The sequence below is a fragment of the Dendrobates tinctorius genome, unplaced genomic scaffold (genome assembly GCF_039654945.1).
Source record: "Dendrobates tinctorius isolate UK_male_01 unplaced genomic scaffold, ASM3965494v1 ptg000138l, whole genome shotgun sequence".
Classification (NCBI taxonomy): Eukaryota; Metazoa; Chordata; class Amphibia; order Anura; family Dendrobatidae; genus Dendrobates; species Dendrobates tinctorius.
Genome location: NW_027361806.1, coordinates 9,867,081 through 9,882,973, shown reverse-complemented (window position 1 = coordinate 9,882,973; position 15,893 = coordinate 9,867,081). Strand labels below are relative to the sequence as shown.

The 15,893-nt window shown below is 44.9% G+C and overlaps 1 long non-coding RNA gene across 2 annotated transcripts in view; it reads right to left on the bottom strand.

Moving 5' to 3' along the window:
- Positions 1-5,204: 5,204 nt before the first annotated feature.
- The window catches only part of LOC141048702 (uncharacterized), an 83,230-nt gene continuing 72,541 nt past the window's right edge, over positions 5,205-15,893 (bottom strand). For both annotated transcript variants that reach the window (XR_012220115.1, XR_012220116.1), the window contains exon 4: positions 5,205-5,680. This is a non-coding gene — a long non-coding RNA (uncharacterized lncRNA). The remainder of the gene's footprint in view (positions 5,681-15,893) is intronic.

The following is a 15,893-nucleotide window of genomic DNA, read 5'->3' as shown; positions in this document are numbered from 1 at the left end:
ACCAGCAGCCGCAACTACCTGCGGCAGACCCCAAGCAGGAGCAAGAGGCTCAGATCCCAGCGGTACCACAAGTCCCAGCATGCCCAGCACAACAGCAAGACAGTGGACATGAGACTGCATCTGCTGTTGGTGTCCAGGAGAGCAATAATTCTGGGGATATTGGTACTGTTCATGTGGGGTTGGGGGCTGAAGGGGGTACAGAGACTGTGGTGGACATTGCGCATCCTGATGACGCTATTGAGATTGATGATGATGTTGATATTAATGTGCAAAATGTCTGTGATTTCCCCCCTTTGGTTTCCAGCACACAAGGTGTAACAGGCCCCTCCGCTGCAGACCCTCGCCCTGTCAGTCAGCCCAGTGTGGCCCCACAGGTCCCTCCCAGTAATGTTTGGAGCCGCGGCGCTCCGTCCTTTACCTCCGGCGCCAATTACACCGGGCAGGCTTTCAAAAGGAGGAATGTGGTGCGGTTCAGGCACAGAGGTGCCAAGGAGGATCTGCCAGAGAGGAGGCTGGTGGTCAGGGAGCTTCTGTGCCGCCAGATGTGGTTTGCGCCGGTTAATATCTTGGCGGTCATAAATCTGCCAGACAGACAAGGCTATGATATCAGTTTTAAGCTTATGTCTGATCTGGACAGATTCTGGGCCAATTTCCCCAAGTTCAGGGACGCTGATGGCTGGAACAAGTTCAGCTTCATTCCAATATCTAAGCCGGATACTGCCACGGTTAATATCATCTTTTGGAATGAGGCTGTTCCCCCGCAGGACATTGTGGTGTGGCTCCGGAGGCATTGTGACCTTGTCTCCGACCTCACCAAAAACAGGGATGAGGACGGTATATGGACCGGTGGATGGAAGGTGCTGGTGAAATTACGCCCGCACAACAACATCACGGCTCACTTACCCAACTCCTTCTTTATCGGGAGGGAGAAGGGGGTTTGCTTCTACCCTGGGCAGCCACGAAAGTGTTTTAAGTGTGGTAAAGTGGGTCACCTGGCAAACACCTGTACCGTGGTAAATTGCAGCCTGTGCGGGGAAGTCGGCCACTTAGCGGCAGATTGCCAGAACATCAAGTGCAATCTCTGTGGGGAGATCGGCCACCCTCACAGGGACTGTCCAGATGCCTGGCACAATATATGCAAGCTCCTTCCTGATGAGGAGTTAGTGACAGGGACAGAGGCTCAGGAGGAGGAGGCTTTAATGTCAGGGACAGTACTGACCAGGTCAGAGGTCCACCAGGGGTCCGCTCAGGTAACATCAGAGCAGCTTTGTACAGAGGGGAGCATGGAGGTCGTCCCTCAGGTCCAGCAGCCACATGTAGCCACCACTTCAGTATCACCATCTCTAGCTGAAGAAAGTGGCTGTAATCAGGTAAAAAGGAAAAAAAAGGACAAGGCCTCCCGTAAACCTGAGGAGGAGTATGTCACTAGCCAGGGTGGCAGGAAAAAAGTCCAGAGTTCAGCAGGTGTGATGGTCATGTCCAATAAGTTTGATGTTTTGTCTGAGTCTGATGGGGACTTGGAGGAAGAGATAAAAAGAATAGAGACTGAGTATGACAGGGACGTAGCGGACCATCCCCCTACAAAACGGAAGCCCGTACCTGCTGACAATGAGATACAGTCTGACATGGAGACCGGTGGTAGTCAGAACATCTGTGACCCAGACTTATGATGGCGGCTTTTACATCTCTGCTCCTCTGTTGTGGTATTGTGATGGCGGATTTCTCATTAAAAATAACATCCAGTAATGTGAACAGCATTAAGGTGAGGAGGACGAGGCACGCTGTCTATGACCATCTCCGATACCTGGACGCAGATGTCATCTTTCTGCAGGAGACGCGGCTGACGACTCAGGGGCTCATGAGGGAGGCTGAGAGGGAATGGTCACTGGCTGTGGAGCCGTACGCCGGGGTCGCCATTCTGTTTAACACCAGGGATGTGACAGTACACAGGATGACGGAGGTGGTTATGGGAAGGTGTCTGGTCCTGGAAGTCACTGTCCAAGGGAGGCGACTCCGGCTTATTAACATCTATGGGCCACAGACAGTGACTGACAGGATACAGTTATTTAATGATGTCAAGCCTTATCTGTTCACCTCTCTTCCAGTGATAATGGTGGGGGACTTTAATGCCATACTGACATCTGGTGACAGCTCCTCAGGTAGAACCGTGACGAGGGATGGTAGGATCTTGAATAACATAGTCCTGCAGGCCGGATTAGGTGACGTCTTTAAACGGGGAGGACGAAAGCCAAAATTAACCTATTCCTGCTCCAATAGAAGCAGTAGAATAGATCTGGCTTTAGTAAGTCCCATGGAAGTGATTGGTGCCATGAGTGAGAGAGTCGTCCCATACTCAGACCATCTTGCCCTATATTTCTGCCTAGGGGCCACTAAGCGAGCTGATGTTGGTAGGGGGTTATGGAGACTCAATTCTAGCCTCCTCCATGATGTCTCTGTCCAGAGTTGTGTCCACTCCCTTTTGCAGGGTCATCTACAGAGAGTGGACTTCTATGACAACATGGCCGACTGGTGGGAGGACGTCAAGGATGATATCAGATACCTCTTGAAGAGACTGTCAGTTAAGAAAGGCAGGAGTAAGTATAGCCAGTACCTAAGGCTGCGCAAAGAATTGGAGTCACTCTATTCGGAGGGCGGGGGTAACAAAGAGAAGATCGACCGGTTGAAATCTGAGATAAGGCAGTATCAGTACAGCAGGTATACCTCCTTGGTTCTTGAACGGGATTATGGGGTCTTAGGGGCACCTGATCCCTTTGAGAATTGCCGGGAGCGGGTGGCCAATAAATTGGTCACAGGTCTCATTGACTCCCAGGGTGTATTGCAGGAATCTCGGGAGGGTATCCTGGGGGTTGTGAAATCTTATTATACTGACTTGTTTCAGAGGAAGGCTTTGGATAAACATAAAATGACTCAGTTCTTGGAGGCAACTCCAGCGCCTGATACTAATGATCTGGACTTTTCTCCTTTGACAGCAGAATTAACGGTGGAGGAGGTTAAGGAGGCCATTGATAAGTTACATCTGAAGAAGGCACCAGGTCCGGATGGTATAACAGCAGAATTTTATAAGGAATTCAGAGACCTCCTGGCTCCAATTCTTGTGGATGTTTACAAAAATTGTCTAGAAAATCACCTGATGCCCCCATCCATGAGAGTGTCCTCATTAATTCTGCTGTCTAAAGGTAAGGAGCCGAGCGACATCAAGAACTGGAGGCCAATTGCCCTCTTGAATGTTGACAGGAAGATTCTGGCAAAGATCCTGTTTTCTAGGTTAGTCTGTTTGTCCCCGGCACTGTTGGTAGGCTCTCAGTTTGGCACGGTAAAAGGGCGGAACATCTCTGGAGCAGTCATCTCGATACGGGAGATGTTTGAGAGATGTAAAGCTCTGCGGTGTGGGAGATATGTTGTCAGTCTGGACCAGGCTAAAGCTTTTGACAGAGTTGATCATGATTATCTGTGGGCCACTTTGTCAAAGTACGGTATTCCAGGACAATTTGTGGATTGGCTGAAGATTTTGTACAGAGAGGCGGTGAGCTTTCCTCTGATTAATGGTTGGCAGGGTGGCACTTTTGGAGTTGAGGCGGGGGTGAGACAGGGCTGCCCGCTGAGTCCACTCCTGTATGTTTTTGCCATAGACCCGTTTTTGAGGTCACTGCAGGAGTGTAACTTTTGGGGGGTGCCGGTCCCCCACTGCTTGCCTCTGAAGGTGGTTGCCTACGCGGATGATGTGACGCTGGTGATATCTAATCCTCATGAGGTGCAGATGTTGTCTGCGGCCATCAGAAGTTACTCAGGGGCCTCCGGGTCTCTGGTCAACCTTGAGAAGAGTCAAGCTCTGTGGACATTGCAATCTGACCCAGACTTTGATCTGCCGCAGTTTGTTAAGGCCTCCACCCATATTAAGATCTTAGGGGTTAAATTTGGGAGGGAAGATAATGCCAGCCTAAATTGGGAGGAAAAATTGGAGACCGGAAATGCAAAGGTTCAGCGATGGAAGAACTGGAGGCTGACTTACAGAGAAAGGGTTGCTATGTTGAAGACTTACCTGGTCCCCGTCTTCTTGTATGTCTCTGTCGTTTTTCCTTTGCCAGAATCCTTCTCGGCGAGGCTCCTCAGCCTGTTCTTCCAGCTCTTGTGGGGGAACAGGATGAACCTGATAAAGAGGGGAATAACGTACCTACAGCGGAGTGAGGGCGGGCTGGATATGTTGAATCCAAGGGTTTTCTTTGACTCCTTGTTTCTGAAAGTAAATTTTGGGAGCATGGATTCAAACAGTAGCTCCCTGTGGGCGAATAGTATCAGGTATTGGATATTGCCTTTTGCGGAATCTTGGGTGCGAGGCGGCAGTCTCAAGAGGAGGAGATGGACAGGTGACCACCTCCCCCAGTATCTGGAATATGGTCTGAAGTGTGTCAGGAAGTGGGGACTGGAGAAGTCCTACATTGAGAGTAATACGAGGAAAGATCTGTGTGCTCATATATGTAGGACTTTCTTCCACTCTCCACTGGCCTTAAGGGATTGTGCCACCAAGACTCTTCAGGACAGTCTCCGATTCCTCAACGGGAGGCGACTTCCAGCAAAGTTTTTTGACATTGCTTGGCTGTCGCTACATGGGAAGCTCTTTGTGAAGGGGAACTTAAAATATTTAAGTGTTTTGGATCGGACCTGTCCCCTTGGTTGTCAGCAAGAGGAAACCATGGAGCATTTTATTTGTGATTGCTGGGGAAGTAGGGAAATATGGACGGAAGTATCGACCAAGCTGAAAATCCCCAGACTGCTGTCCCTGAAATACCCTGACATTATCTATGGAGTCCCATCCACTGACGGTAACATCGACAGGGGGACAATGTACCTGATCATTACCACCATTAAGTATTACCACTGGCACATGAGAACCCGAGTGTCCCTCCACAGCGAGCCCTTCCATCCCGTCACCGCAGCCACAAAGATACTGTCCGAGCTCAGATGGATAAGAGCGATAGAGATAAAGAAAAGTCAGAGTAATGAGAAACTATGGAGGAATGTGTCTGTGGGATAATAACATGATCGTGTTACTAAAAGTGTTTATTTCATATTCTTCCTTCCACAGGAGTGAACCCTAAGTTACCTTTATTCCTAATGTATTAATTTAGTTCTATAATTATTGTCTGATGCATTCATGAGAATTTGTGTTTTGTATTAAGGAAGAATTCTGTTTATTTTAATTGTATTTGTGGGTTTTATACAATAAAAATTGCCCCCTATGTACAAGAATAAAACTGCTATAATACTGCCCCTATGTACAAGAATATAACTACTATAATACTGCTCCTATGAACAAGAATATAACTACTATAATACTGCTCCTATGTACGAGAATATAACTACTATAATACTGCCCCTATGTACAAGAATAAAACTGCTAGAATACTGCTCCTATGTACAAGAATGTAATTACTATAATACTGCCTGCCATATGTACAAGAAGCATTGACTTATGACTTTGCAGGTGTTCAGCTTCCTGATTTAGGTGGAATATTCTGTATTTCTCGCTCTTGTATGATGGATCTTCTTTCCTCTTCTGTTATATGTAAGTTTATTCATACCAGTGCCCTGTAATATACATCAGTTGGGGTTGATGGGCCAGGTGTTTCTTCTCCACCATCAGTAGCAATGAGTGCATAAGCTGCAAGAACGGAACATGGAGAATATTTTGTGATTGGAGCAAAATATCCAGAGGCTCGATGTTCCTGGAATAAAGTTTCCTTTCCTCCTTCCACAAATAAGAAGCATATGTACGACATCATGAATGAAAGACAAATTGAGGATTTCCAGACACAACATGGTAACTACTCCATAGTAGAAGAGCCTGGATGATGGGGATGATGGGGAGCCGAGCATATACTGAGGCATTATGACTATGATTAACATTTTTTTTCTCTAAAGTTAAAAAATTAGGGGTTTGAAACATCCACTTTTTAAGACATCTCAATGGTGGAATTGAAGCCAGTAGAAAAATAAAAGTGCATCTCGTGACCCATCCTGAAGTCTTGAATTTGGCCACAAATATTAAGGAAACAGAGTCAATACACTGTAGATATATCTCAAACATATGACAAATTTGGGGGGTTTGTGCGCACCCATGGCAGCACCCATATTATGTGTTATGAGGTTCCATTGGAGCTATAGTTTTATGAGATTTTCAAACTGTCAGATCCTCGGGAACTGAAAATTGCTGTTTTCTATTCATTCTGTGCTTTCAACATCTCTGGAAACCTCAGGTCATCTCCAAGCTCATTTGGAGTTTTATAATATTTTGGTAATATTTTCTGCCAAAGATTTGATGCTGCATGCTGTTGACTCAATTTTTTATATATAGAATTTTCATGGGTGGCCTCTCAGGAGGTTTTTGGAGCACTAGATTCCAAATTATAAAATGTTTGAAGAATAACTAAAAGTTTCATTTGTTAGTAATAAGCTTGTCCAGCATGGAAAGGTATGAAACTTTCCAAAATATTTTATTAGTGAATTTTTTTTTTATTCCTGTAAAAAAAACACCTGTAACTGACTTTCAAACTTCTGCTTTTCCCCCAGTCTGTTTTCCTGCCTTCAGCTGCTTTGATATCAGAATGCACTCATGGGGAGTACAGATGATAGCATCATCCGTTCTATAAATGAGAACGTCCTCATATCGATGCAGCTGAAGGTTTCACATATTTGTAGACTTAGGGAAATTCCTTTTGATTTTTGAACCACTTACATGCAATTTTTATTTACAGAAATTAAGATAAATCCCATAATAGTTTCAGAGTTTTTAAGGTTGAAGGTAGACTGATGTCCATCGAGTTCAGCCGATAGCAAGTGTTCTGCAATTTTCTGAAACTTTCCATGCTAGACAAAATTATATAAAAATTTAAAGTTAAGTTACTCCTTAATGTAACAGTAATACATCCCACAGGTCTCCTGTAATGTTTCACAATCACCTTCTTAAAACTTTGGCCCTATTAATCTTGTTGCATTTCATTTTTGTATTAAATGGGAATTTTAAAATTGTATGTATCCTTAATGATAACATAAGATTTTAAAAACTTTGAGGAACATCGTCTGTGGTCATTGTATATAGGATATCCTCAAATGACTGATGCACTGTGTGCAGAGTTATTAGGCAGTAAGTATTGTGACCAGATCATCATTTATATGCAGATTTTCCACCTCTGAACTGTATAAACATAAATGCTGATTGGATGAAGAAGATCAGGTGATGAGTATTTGCGTAATGATGAGGGTGCGGCCGAAGGATACAACGCCCTTTATTTATATGAAGGTGTGCACAATTATCAGGAACTTGTTTTTCTCAGGCAAAATAGGTCAAAAGGTGATTTAATAAACTCTGAAAAGTCAAAAATTGTTCCCAGTCTTACAGAAGAGACAGCTCCTGAAATTGTCAGATATTGGGGCAAGAGCAGAACTATCAAAAGTTTTGTTGGAAATAGTCAGTAGGGAGAAAAAACGAGTTGGGAGAAAAAGCCGCAGATTAACGTCCAAAGATACAAAAAAAAAAATCAGACATGTAGCGACCAGCAAGCCATTATCCTCCAGTGCCGTCATATTCCAGGAGGCCAGAAGCACAAGGTGTTCAGTGCTCCGAGACACGTCCGAAGTGAGGAGGCTGAGCCCAACCACCACTGAGCAAGATACAGGAGTACTAAGTTTTCAATGCTCCGAGACAAGTCCATGGTGAGGAGGCTGAACCCAACCACCATTGAGTAAAGCACTGAAGCACAAGGTGTTCAGTGCTCTGAGACACGTCTGAGGTGAGGAGGCCGAGCCCAACCACCACTGAGCAAAGCACAGAAGCACAAGGTGTTTAGTTCTGTGAGACACGACTGAGGTGAGGAGGCTGAGCTCGACCATCACTGAGCAAGAAGCAGAAAGAGAAACGTCAAGCCCGGGCCAAGAGACATCAGATACAGATTGTTCACAGGTTTTATGGATTGATGAGATGAGTGTCTCTGGTTGGACCAGATGGATGGATCTGTGCCCGGATCAGTAACGGGCACAGATCTCCACTTCCCCTCAGACACCAGCGAGGTAGAGGTGGGCACTGCTATGGGCTGGGATTATTAGAGATGAGGTTGTTGGACCTTATCAGGTTGAAGATGGACTCAACATCAACTCCCAAACCTCCTGCCAGATTTTAGAAGACACTTTCTTCCAGCAGTGATACATAAAAAAGTCTGCATCTCTCCAGACAACCAGGATTGTTCTGCAGGACAATTCTCCATCGCAACATCAAAGTCTCTACTGTTCGGTGCCTTAAAGATGGAGAATAATGACCCGGCCCCTTCCTTACCGGACCTAAATCCTTCTGAGAACTTGTGGCCCTTCTTATACAGGAGATTTACAGTGACGGAGAACAATCACCTCTGTGATCAGCGTCACCAGATAAAGAAACTGGTAGACCACATGAGCGGAGCTTATGATCGTTACTGAGAAGAAAGAAGGCCATATTACTATATACACTCACTGGCCACTTTATTAGGTACACCTGTCCAACTGTGTGTTAAGACTTAATTTCTAATCAGCCAATCACATGGCGGCAACTCAGTGCATTTAGGCATGTAGACATGGTCAAGACAATCTCCTGCAGTTCAAACCGAGCATCAGTATGGGGAAGAAAGGTGATTTGAGTGCCTTTGAACGTGGCATGATTGTTGGTGCCAGAAGGGCTGGTCTGAGAATTTCAGAAACTGCTGATCTACTGGGATTTTCACGCACAACCATCTCTAGGGTTTACAGAGAATGGTCCGAAAAAGAAAAAAAATCCAGTGAGCGGCAGTTCTGTGGCCGGAAATGCCATGTTGATGCCAGAGGTCAGAGGAGAATGGGCAGACTGGTTCGAGCTGATAGAAAGGCAACAGTGACTCAAATTGCCACCCGTTACAACCAAGGTAGGCAGAAGAGCATCTCTGAACGCACAGTGCGTCGAACTTTGAGGCAGATGGGCTACAGCAGCAGAAGACCACACTGGGTACCACTCCTCTCAGCTAAGAACAGGAAACTGAGGCTACAATTTGCACAAGCTCATCGAAATTGGACAGTAGAAGATTGGAAAAACGTTGCCTGGTCTGATGAGTCTCGATTTCTGCTGCGACATTCGGATGGTAGGGTCAGAATTTGGCGTAAACAACATGAAAGCATGGATCCATCCTGCCTTGTATCAACGGTTCAGGCTGGTGGTGGTGGTGTCATGGTGTGGGGAATTTTTTCTGGGCACTCTTTGGGCCCCTTGGTACCAATTGAGCATCATTGCAACGCCACAGCCTACCTGAGTATTGTTGCTGACCATGTCCATCCCTTTATGACCACAATGTACCCAACATCTGATGGCTACTTTCAGCAGGATAATGCGCCATGTCATAAAGCTCGAATCATCTCAGATTGGTTTCTTGAACATGACAATGAGTTTACTGTACTCAAATGGCCTCCTCAGTCACCAGATCTCAATCCAATAGAGCATCTTTGGGATGTGGTGGAACGGGAGATTCGCATCAGGGATGTGCAGCCGACAAATCTGCGCCAACTGTGTGATGCCATCATGTCAATATGGTCCAAAATCTCTGAGGAATGCTTCCAGCACCTTGTTGAATCTCTGCCACGAAGAATTGAGGCAGTTCTGAAGGCAAAAGGGGGTCCAACCCCTTACTAGCATGGTGTACCTAATAAAGTGGCCAGTGAGTGTATATTACCATACTGGTCAATGAAAATGCTTTTTGAAATCTTATAAATGTATTTTGTATGAGGTGAAAACTAACTGTTGATGAAGGTTACTGGTGGCCTTGAGCCTAAAAATTATAAAGTGCAGAACTGTCTGTGCCCTCAGCTCCTTTTGCCTTTCCTGGGATCCATCTTTTGACCAAGCTTGGACAGGTCTGAGTGAGTCTCCATGCCATATGTCAGGTCCTTTTGACCTGCCCAGTTGGCCAATTGCACGATACACATTTTGATAATAGTTCAGTACCAGGTGAGATATCAGGTAATTAATAAGAATGAAATTTCTGAGCAAATTCATGGAAGACCTTAAGGTGACCTCTTCTTAAGAGCCCCCAAGACATTAAAGACCAGCGGTAAAAGTAAATCCACTCAGCCAGCGTAGTCTTTCCTCCGCTCTGACACCCGTCCTTACGGAGCAACTTCCAGGCTTAGGCCTTCTCCTGATGTTAATCATTTCAGAGGTGAAGACATTTCAAGGCGGCCACTTTTTGCACCGAGGATCATTTCCACGTACGTTCTGATTGAGCCCATGATCTCCAGTTAAGTAAATGGTTGATGTGAAATGTGTTTAATTGACCTAGAGTAATTCAGCTTGTCAAAAATGAAAAATGCCTAATTATTGCCACATGGTGCACAGCTCGTTATGGGAGCAAAGTGTAAAATCTGCTCCACCTTCACTTCCTTCAAGATTACACAGATCAAAAAAAAATGTGTCATGAACGGACTGAAATAGAGCAAGTGAGACGTGTGAGGAAAATATCTCCAGCATTGCATCCCACGGTGAGGTCACCCACCACCAATGTGGTCCTTGATATATAGACCATAGAGTAAGCGACCTACTGGACACCTAGAATTAAGCATCATGTGGTAAGGTAAGAGGTCAGTATTACAGCCCTTGAACATACAGTACAGTATCTCACAATAGTGAGTACACCCCTCATATTTTAGAAAATAGTTTATTCTATCTTTCATGTGAGAACACTGAGGATCTGACCCTGTGATAAAATGTAAAGTAGTCCGTGTACAGCTTGTGTAGATTTGGTGCCCTCTAAATAACTCAACACACAGCCATTAATGTCTAAACAGCTGGCAACAATAGTAAGTATACCCCTAAGTGAAGATGGCAAAATTGTGCCCAATAAGCCATTTTCCCTCTACAGTGTCATGCGACTCAGTGTTACAAGGTCTCAGGTGTGAATGGGGAGCAGGGGTGGTAAATGTGGTGGTCACTGGAAGTTCATCACGGCTAGTTATGGTAAAGGACTCTCCGAGGATCTGAAAAAAAGAATTGTTGCTCTACATAAAGATGGCCGAGGCTATAAGAAGATTGCCAACACCCTGAACCTGAGAGATAGAAAAAATAGAAAAAATAAAGACGCGCACTCGTGCTGTAGGAGGAGGTGCCGACTGAGCGTGGATATACCACAGGTAAAAGTCAACGGGTAGACAGTCGCACTCAAAATTGAATGTCACTTGCATCAGAGTCATTAAAGGAATTATTATGATTTTTATTAATTTTTTTTCAATAAATCAAGAAAAGTGAAAAAACACCGCAAACAGAGATCAGATTCCAAACATGAGTATTACACGGTGAGAACCTGAGATGCAGCCCGATGGCCAAGACCATACAGGGGTTCAACAAGACAGGATCCACTCAGAACCGGCCTTGCCATGGTCAACCGAAGAAGTTGAGTGCCCGCACTCAGCATCATATCCAGAGTGCTGCCAGCATTGCTGCAGAGGTAACAGGGGTTGGGGGGTCCGCCTGTCAGTGCTCAGACCATACACATTGCTGCAGAGGTTACAGGGGTTGGGGGGTCCGCCTGACAGTGTTCAGATCATACACTTTGCAGCAAAGGTTACAGGGGTTGGGGGGTCCGCCTGTCAGTGCTCAGATCATACACATTTCTGCAGAGGTTACATGGGTTGGGGGGTCCGCCTGACAGTGTTCAGATCATACACTTTGCTGCAGAGGTTACAAGGGTTGGGGGGGTCTGTCTGTCAGTGCTCAGAACATACACATTGCTGCAGAGGTTACAGGGATTGGAGGGTCCACCCCAGTGCTCAGACTATACGTCACACACTGCATCAAATTGGTCTGCATGGCTGTCATCCCATAAGGAAGCCTCTTCTAAAGATGATGCACAAGGAAGCCCACAAACACTTTGCTGATGACAAGTAGACTAAGGACAAGAATTACTGGAACCATGTCCTGTGTTCTGATGAGATCAAGATAAACTTATTTGGTTCAGATGTTGTGAAGCATGTGTGGAGGCAACCAGGTGAGGAACACAAAGACAAGTGTGTCCTGCCTACAGTCAAGCATGGTGGTGGGAGTGTCATGGTTTTGGGCTGCATCAGTGTTGCTAGCTGTGAGGAGCCACAGGTCATTGAGGGAACCATGAATGTCAATATGTACTGTGACATTCTGAAGCAGAGCATGATCCCCTCCCCTTGGAAACGGGCACAGGGAAATATTCCAACATGATAACGACCCCTGTTATGAATGGGTTACCGAGAAGAAAAAAGCAAAACAAGCTTAGTCACAGAAAACCAGAGCGGTTGGTAACTATGCAGATTGCAGATCCCTGATCTTACCACACAACTAGCAGTAGCTGTGGAGCGTGCCTACGATGTTCCTAGACGCCTCATCACGGCCGGAGGACTAAATAAGCCTAAAGCAAGAAAAAGGAAAACTAACTGCCCCAGAGCAGACCCCAAAGGAATAGATAGCCCCCACACATGTATTGATGGTGAAACAAGATGAAGGCACAAACACAGGCAGGAAAATAGGCTGAGCAAATGATGGGGCCCAAACTAACTAGACAGGAATGGAAAGGAAAGACACTGTCTGCAACCTGCAAAAAACCCTACAAAAATCATGTCCAACACTTCTGATAACAAAATTAACTCTGAAGTCACTAGACTTCTCCCACTATTTCAGCACTCTGAAATATTCTGAGACAGAGCAAAAACAGACCGAACTAGTAAGGGACAAAAAGCCAATTGGCAAAATACTGATAAATAAGAGTGGAAATTCAGCACAGCCCCCAGCCGGGGCTGGCAGACCACACAAAAAACTGAACAGACCAACAAAATCAAGTGTGAACATTAGCAGAAAAACTTAGCTTTAGATGACTGGAACAGAGCTGAAAACCAAGAGCTGACAAGCCAGAAGGAATCACCAGCAACTGAATAGGGCGTTGGCTGTCTTAAATCCAATCTGAGAATCCTGAGGTCCAATAGTCATCCTCATTCTCAGGTGGCAGACCTCCACCGATCAAACCTGCCTCACCACCTCCTGTCACCACCAGAGGGAGTATGGAAGGGGAACTCACAACTGGTGAACCAGAGAATGAACTCACAACAGACCCCCTAACACACTCCGAGACGACCTCTGCCCTTACTAAAGTAGCTGAAAGTAAAGGTGCTGGACTGGCAAAGCATGCCATCAGACCTAAACCCTACTGTGCATCTATGGGGCATCCTCAAATGGAAGGTGGAAGAGTGCAAGTCGTTAAACATCCACCAGCTCTGTGATGTCATCATGGAGGAGTGGATGAGGATTCAAGTGGCCACTGATAAAGCTCTAGTGACCTCCATGTGTAAGAGAGTTAAAGCAATGCTTTAAAATAATGGTGGCCATATAAAATATTCACACTTTGGGCACAATTTGGCCATTTTCACTTAGGAGTGTACTCACTTTAGTTGCCAGTGGTTTACACATTAATGGCTGTGTGTTGATTTATTTACAGGACACACCAAATTTTCACTGTTATACAAGCTGTACATTGACATTGTATCAAAGTGTCAGGTCTTTAGTGTTGTCCCATAAAAAGATATATTTAGATATTTCCAAAAATGTGAGGGGTGTACTCACTTTTGTGAAATACTGTATAGGATGCATCTCCACTAGTAATGAGGTCCTCCACTTTGAAGAAAAAAGGGTATCTTGACATTAGGATAATCCCAATATATCCTTCAGCTGTGACCTCTACCGATCATTTGTAATCTGGAGGCTCTAAGTATTTCATTTCCCCACAGCATCCCCGTAGGAGAAATTAGGTATTACACAGTGCCAATTTATATTAATGGATTGTCTTTGTGATGCAGGACAGGACATGTCCTCCAAAGGTGAGAGACATTTTTTGTAAATAATCTCCATTTTGACGAGTTAAGTTGTAGAACATTTTAGGGTTGGCAGAGCGTAGGAGGCAACCCCAGTAATGTCCTTTACCTCAAACCCTTAGTTTCTAGCCTGGCTATTAGTAACACGGTATCTTTGTATTTCGCCCTCCCATGGAGATCACTAAAGCTTATTTGGTTTTCTCAGCCCTAAATATGGTGTAGTCTGAGATTTTTTGAGGAAGGGGTCTGGACGTACGCCCCTCGCCAGGCTGATGATCTATATACAAACACACGGCCGATAAACAAACATCATGTAGCTCCTCAAATACACATCCCCGGCACTAATTACTGGAAGTTTTCTTAACACCAACCTGACTAATATCTATTTGGTCTACAGGGGAAATGGCCACCCAAGAAGAGGGGGCGATGGGACTGATTGACGGCCGGGCCTACTGATAACACTTCTGAGCCTGCTTACAATGGGGGCACTTAGTGCGGAGCAACTCTTTGCATCAGCTGTGATTACCCCATTATACCTGACTCTGGCCACGTAGGACAAAGTTTCCATACATCTGTTTTCTCACAACCTATGAATAGTTTGTCAAAAAGTACACGATCAGTTAAAAAACATTTCCCCTTTCTAAAAAAAATTAAAAAATTCACAGTAAATATAAAACCTGGAAATAAATTAACTTTTGACATTTCTTAGTTATAAGTGTTTTTGAAAAAGTTAGACGAGAAGAAGCAATATAATTGCCAATACACTACGACAGTGGTTGTCAGACAAACATGACTAAGAAACAGCTAAATCCTACTTGTTCTAGGTCCTAAATATCCGTGTTATTCGGCAAAGTAAGAGGGGATGTATCTTAATCTTTACGGAACTTTCAGGGGCTGAAAAAGTTTGGGAAATATCCAGTGGCATAAATAGAGTCCGATGGGCCCCAGTACAAAATTTGGACTTCTCCCCTTTTTATCTGATTTCAGATGAGATTTTTATATTGTCCACACCTGTTACTTGCCACAAGTGAGTTTGAACAAGCATCACATGCTTGAAACAAAGTTGTTTACCCACATTTTTGTAAAGGTGCCATTTTTGCATTTTTTTTGTGAAATTATGTCCAATTTGCCTTTTTTCTCAGTTTTTTTTTCCAATACACACCAAGCAAATAACCTGTGTATAACAAAACGGGTGTAATTGCAATTACTTTCTGTGAGAGATACTTCATTTTTTTAAACAATTTCAAGGGTGCCTATACTTTTGGCCATTACAAAATATCTATTAATGTAGATATGAAACTGTGCTTGCCTGTGTTTCCACATCTGTTTTACTACTCCAAGTTTACAATCATTCATGTCATTCTTATACCGTGGCCTCTGCCACATTTTATACGTGAACCTTAGCTACCTGTTATTTGTTATTATGTCCTTTTTTGCAAGGATTGAATAATTGGGGCTGAAAAGATTGCCAAAAGTTAATTATAGTGATTTACAAATTGTATGGTATAAGAAAAAGTGGCAACGGAAGGGCTGTGTAAAAGAAAAAAAATCATGATTACGAATGGGGGAGCAGCTCACAGCAGCAGAAGAATCACCAACACCAACACTAACACCAGCCGTCAGGGCAAGCGCTGGTCACAATTGGCTGTCACGTGGAGCCATCCTGTGTGACGCGACCAGCAGGCCGGTAACTAGAACAACAGGACGCGGCACGTGATATTGTCCTGTGTGACACGGCTCGCAGGCCGGTAACTAAAACAACAAGACAAGGGGACAGGGAAACAATTACAACGGTGGGCCCTGCGATAGGGACACGGGACGTGGAGACCTCCTGCACTCCCCTGAGTCAGTGTCCCTAACGCTCCTAGCGTTCCCTATGCCGGTTCCGCACCGGGCGCCGATCACGAACCTGTCGCCCTAGCACACCCTACACCTATCCCTTGCTAGGGAGCTGGGTGGCGCAGGCACTGGCCCCACCGCTGCACTAATACACACTA